Source organism: Lactuca saligna, chromosome 3 (genome assembly GCF_052625555.1).
Source record: "Lactuca saligna cultivar CGN05327 chromosome 3, ASM5262555v1, whole genome shotgun sequence".
Classification (NCBI taxonomy): domain Eukaryota; kingdom Viridiplantae; phylum Streptophyta; class Magnoliopsida; order Asterales; family Asteraceae; genus Lactuca; species Lactuca saligna.
Genome location: NC_136419.1, coordinates 3,236,406 through 3,242,658, shown reverse-complemented (window position 1 = coordinate 3,242,658; position 6,253 = coordinate 3,236,406).

Here is a 6,253-nt window from a genome sequence, read left to right as displayed (position 1 = left end):
TTAAAGAGTTCAACGAATTGTTACATGATCTTTCTGTATTTCATACAACTCTATAAAAACGTTTCCTACGATGCATTGTGATCACTTTTTTTTTTGCTCCTGTATTGGGGTCATTGCTCTTGTATTTCACCATTAGGGTTTAGCAAGCGGTCAAGGGACCCATTGGGACCACTTCTTTTTGTTATTGTATTGCACCATCTTGTACATCAGATTAGTGACAGTTGCAAGTTTCTTCTTCATACATGGTATCTTGATGATGGAGATTCAGTGGATGTGACTAGAGTATTACACATCGTTAGGATGAAAGGTCTAAGATTTGGTCTTGAATTGAATATTTAGACAATTGAGATATTTTGGCATTCATGTGATGGTAACAAGCTTCATGACGTTTTATTCCATGTTAACATTAGGAGGCCGTTATATGGGGTGAATGTAACATCCCAAAAATCTGACCCAAAAATTTCATTTTTGATTTAAGTAAAACAGTATTCCAAATCATTGTTCATACAACCCGCGAAAATAAGTATATTAAACATCATAAAAATCAAAGTGTGTCCCATGAACAAAATCCATATGGTGTGTGCGATGCAGTCAACTCGAGGTCTTCCCCTTGGAACCGAAAGTACTTGAAATATAAACTAAAAACCGTAAGAACAAAGTTTAGTGAGTTCCCCATGATACGCATACCATACATACATATCATATAATAGGCCCCGCCCACAGAGTATAACAGGCGTTGCCCTAACTCAGATAATCGGCCCTGTCCAATGAGTATAACGGGCCCACCCTAACTCGAATAACATGCCCCTCCCAATAATTATAATGGGCCTCTGCCCAATGAATATAACGGGCCCCACCCTAACTCGGATAACGAGCCCCGCCCACATGCAAATCATATAGAAACTAATAACATACATGAGAATCATTGGGCCCTGCCCAAAAACATACAAGCACATGCACATACTAGTGTCACACAAACAATGAGTGTTCTAACATATCATATCATAGGTCGGCATTAGTGCCTTCGACCCGCTATACATGGTGAGGAAACTCACCTCGAATGCTGAATATCACTGAAGATCTCTAGATGTTGTTGTGACGACACCCCGGGCTATCAGTACAAAATTAACACCCAATTAACACTTGTGTTCTAAACTATATCCAATAATCCATATTTAGGATAAAATGACTATTTTACCCGTGATCCAGATTAACTTAATGTTGAGAGAAACACTTGAGTAACACACTTGAACAAACGTTAGTACAAGTTTATATTGCGGAAATTAAGTTTATCTCAAAGGATCATTAAAGCTCAACAATAATAATAAGTTAGAGTTAGAGAGTTAGATAGTTAGATGTAGAAATATAAGAAAATATAAATGACAACAAGTATTATATCAAGTATACACGTAAGTTGATTCTTAACAGGAATTGCAATCAATTCAAGTTAGTGAGTGAAATCTAACTTAGTGATGAAGTCTAGAAAGACTTGCTCCGAAGAAAGATTTCAATCAGTTATGAAGATATGAGAAGTAAGTATGAAGAAAATGAGAGATGAGATATAAGATGCGTGTGAAGAGATGTGTTCATTCTGAAAATGAGAACTCCTTTTATAGAGTCTCAGAGATTACAAGGGTCCTATCTGTTTAACGTTGCCATGTAAGGCACATTGGATAATAGAAAGTACTTAAAAAAACAAATGGATAAAAGACTTAAAACTAAGAGCTGATGACAAAAGTTGCGGTTGAAGATCTTGACTGCGGATGAGCTTGATTGCTGATCTAGAATTGCTTGCGGATCGAAGATGGCTATGGATTGATGAAGTTTAAGAGGGTCACTTTTATGTTCCAACAATTTCCCCCTAAGTGACCTCTTCAACTTCCATTTACTTGTCAAGACTTAGGAACTTGCTGAGAATCCACCAAAACTTTCTCACTTCTCCAAGCCAAGTGATCCTCCTTGAAATCTCAAACTGACTTCCGCAGTTATATGTTTTGACTTATGAATTGCGGTTTGAGTTAGTTCAAGTTTCTTCTTAGTGAGACGATGCATGGAAGTCATAGGAATGAAATATTTAATTTCATCATTTTTGCGTTTGAAGATGACTCCAAGATCTGGGAAGTTTGTTGCTCCAAGAGCTCTTTCTTGAAAGCCTTCAGTCAGTATTGGGGCTGAATTAAGCGGTGGAAGGTTGAACTTCTGAGCAAGTGCGGGGTGAATATTTGCATCAATCTTTGCAAAAATCACAAACTGTTTCTCTTAGAATTGTGCTGGCCCTTTCAAATGTGATTTTCATCTTGAGGGTTTTCTCTGACTTGTTCTGAAACACTCTTGCTATCAAGAAGATTTCCTCCGGGTTCATGCAGGGAAAGTCCGCTTGGTTTCGGACATAGTCATGATTTCTTTTGGTGAGAGTGTATTGGACGAAATCTGCTTTCATGAATTTTCTATGCTTGAAATTCTTGACTGCAGTGGGCCTGGTGTTTGACCATATTTTCTCAATTAAAGACCCATCTTTGGCATGGAATCTGTTGAGTCTTTCAAATTCTAAGGGCGACCTCTTTTCATCAGGAAGATTGCGTTGGGATATATGGGAATGTCCCAATAACCATCATGAGGAGGTTCTACGAATGTGAATTAAGGCTTGTAATCATCATCAAGTAGTCTTCTGTGTGGATTGACCCATGAGTTGATGAGGGATTCATCCATTGTAGTGTCAAAGCCATTATCCTTCTAGATCATCTCAGCAAATTTAGTTGATTTCCAGTTAGCTTTCTTCTGTTTAGTTGCGGGAGAATCAAAGGAGTTTTCGGATGACATACGAGATGCCAATGTTTTGAAGTGTGGGGGAGTCTCCGATCGTGAAATAATGGGAGTTTGAACAATGTGAATGTTTTCTTCTTGATGTGGCGGAGACTGATGAGGAAAAGGTATGGGAGTCTTTTGTTTGGGAGAAGGTTGCGGAGTAGGTACTTTCTCGTTGGTGCGGATGGGGGAGTTTGAATGTTGATGCTGATGGTTCATCATTTGAGGACACAACATGTCCGAGTTTGCGCTTCTTTGAAGGTTCTGCTTCCTTGGTAGCTTTGTCTTTCTTTGATCCTTTTCTTTTCCTATGAGTTTCACCCAATGTAGATGTTGTAGGTTTTCTTTCCTTGATACGGGGGCCTTTCTTGGGTGAAACCAACTATTTGGGCCTTGTGGCTAAGGGAAGATTGGATAGAGTAGTAAAAGATGGAGCTACGGAACGCTCGGGTTGATTGGGTGTTGTAGAGGACAATATGTTCTGACTTGATAGAGGCGGGGTAGAAAGGTATAGGTCAATACCTTCCGTAGCCTCAATGTGATCTGTGACTATTTGAGTCTCAAGCCCAACTATAGTCAAGATATGAATGGGAAATCGTCTGATTGGTCCAAAGACAGATGGATCTTTAGAAGGTGCATACCTTCTAAGATATCGAGTGATAAAGAAATTGATGTTGTTACCCATACTGATGTTGGCGTCTTGATGAAGGTCAGAGATGCAGAGAGACCAAAACCTTGCAAATGTTAGCTCGGTTGGGTTTTCCTTTGGATTCTCCTTAGGGATGTACTGAAGAAAATTATCTCATAGGATTTGTCCGTAGTTGACATCATGACCCGTGAAGATGCTCCATACTAGCTCTAGTATTTTGAGGCCCATGTTGTTAGTGTTGGATTAATGTCTAAGTCCATAACTATAATTGGTAAGACTTGACCCGACCCGGCATGGTCCATTTGGGTTGCATGGCATCATGCACTTGGATAGACTATAATGAGAGAAATAAGACACTTACGGTTATTAATATATTATAAGTTCTAGTATATTAATAATAAGAATAATGAGATTATTTAATTAGTATTGATCAAGAATTAATCTAGAATTAATTAAGTGATCAAAAGAAGACTAATTAAATATATGGGTTGATTGTGTAAATCATTCATTCTTATATATGTGGGCTTGTGATCCAAGATTCCTTATGTTGGACTAAGTCCATGGGGTGACCCATGGATACTCCATGGAGGTTAAAATCCATGGAGCATAAGGAATGGGTAAAGTCATGAGTTACATGGTGTAACCCTAATAGCCACCATATAAAAGAAACCCATGGCTCAAGAAATCGTGAATATATAACTAACACTATGTGTGTGTATGAGGGCTAGACGATTTCATGAAGTGTTCTAATTTCTCTCTAAGTTATTCCAAGTGCTTATGGTGTTGTGTGAACCATTTGAGGTGTCACACTTGGGGCACTAGGCACTCAAGCTTCATGAAGACAAGCACTATCAAAGAGGTATGTATTCTATTTTGTTATATCCATTATTTTGTATGCTAGATTAGGATAATACCTTGGATGTTCATATTTGCATGTATAATAGAGAAAACATGGATCCAAGGTATTTAGGGTTGCATGTACACTTAGGAGTGTTAGAATGCTCATAACCCAACAGTGGTATCAGAGCCTAGGCTTGTTTTCTTGTTATACCTGCAATAGAAGCTGAAAAATCGAGTTTTGATGCTGTCAGCCCAGCTGACTCGCCGAGTCCATGAAGGGACTCGACGAGTCCAAGGCAAAATGCATCCAACTCGCCGAGTTGTGTTCATGCACTCGACGATTTGGACCCCAGACAGCATATCTTCGAGGTTTTTGGCTAGAAATGGACTAGGAACATTACCCTAAGTTGTTTTGAACTTATAAACTTGTTTTTAAATGTGGTAATGTTCATGCTAATCCATTTTTAAGATAATTGTCAATAGATTCATGTTTTGTATTAGTTTAAAGGTTAGACTAATTACATGAAAAAGTTTGATTTGGATTATCTTGTTCTTATGAGTTGCTTAGATTAATAGAAAAGTTGAGTGAAAAAGTTGTTTTCAATCCAAATTAATCTAAGAGTTGAGTATAAAATGTGTTTGTGTAACTTATCCTTAAGTTACATGAAGAGTCACATTAGAGACTCATAAAACTCATAAAGTTGGCAAAGGTTACAAAAAAAAGATGAAGAGTCTTGTCCTTAAGTTATGGAGGTTCAAGAGTCACTTCATTAATAAATAAATAAATAAAATATGTAACCTTAATTAATTCCATAAGTTATAAAATAAAGAAAAGATTAATTCTTTATTAGTTTAAAGTCTTCCATAATTTGTCCACAAGTTATGGAACTTGAAGAGTTTTTGGATTAAAACTACTTTAAATACATAAGTTATGGAATTAATTAGTTTTGAATAGTTTCAAAACTTGCCCTCAAGTTTTGGAATTTGTAAAGTTTTCTCTTATGAATACTTTAATTCCAAGTTAGCCCTTAGAATTTTAAAAGTTAAAATTCAACCCTTATACTTTATAATATTATAAGTTAATAATATTTATATGTATAAGAGTAAAGTCGGTCTTACCGCTAGTACGCCTCATTCACGAAGCCGGTCTATAAGGTGGGTATAAGGTTGTTGCCTATAAAATGGCAACTTAATGGGTGTTCACTCTCACCCATCGCTCGCTTGACTGGTGGAGGGTCGTTAGCCGAACGGGTTTGACATGACTATAATTCTCCCTTCATTAAAAGTATTAATGATAAATACTAAGTAACTAAACTTTTAATAATACCCAATCTTAGTTACTTAGGAAAATGTGAATAAGGTGCTAATCCATGAAATTACACTTTGCACTTTATTTGAGTCGGTTAGTGGAGCGCGTGTGGTTAACCGGCACACTAACTCGTATTTAACAAGGTAGGCAAAGGGTAACTTAATGTTTATCATAGTATCGATGGAGCGTGTGTGGTTAACCGGCACATCGATTGAGGGATAAACACTTAAGGGTACCCAGTACTTTGCATGGTTACTTCACACCTTGTTTTGTGATCCTCGGCATCCCAGTCACAAAACCTGAAGGGCACACTCGAGATTGAAACATGCCATTGAACAGTTCAATGAATCTCAAAAGATCTAGGAGTTTCAAAACCAATTAAAACCTAATAATACATTTCGTTTATCTTGGTGGAAATTGGTGAATCGTCATTCACCTACCTTCAAATTGTTTTATAGCTTGGATTACGGCATACCTCTTCTAAGTTATAAAATAGTTTGTTGGGTCCTAGCCTTAATATTTTCATATTGGGTGTCATATTAAGGACTCAAAGATCAACTATCTTGAATATCTCCCATAACATGTCTGGATTAGACATTTATGATCTTCCCAAATCTCTTGAAACAAGCTTTCCTAAATGAAGATGATGT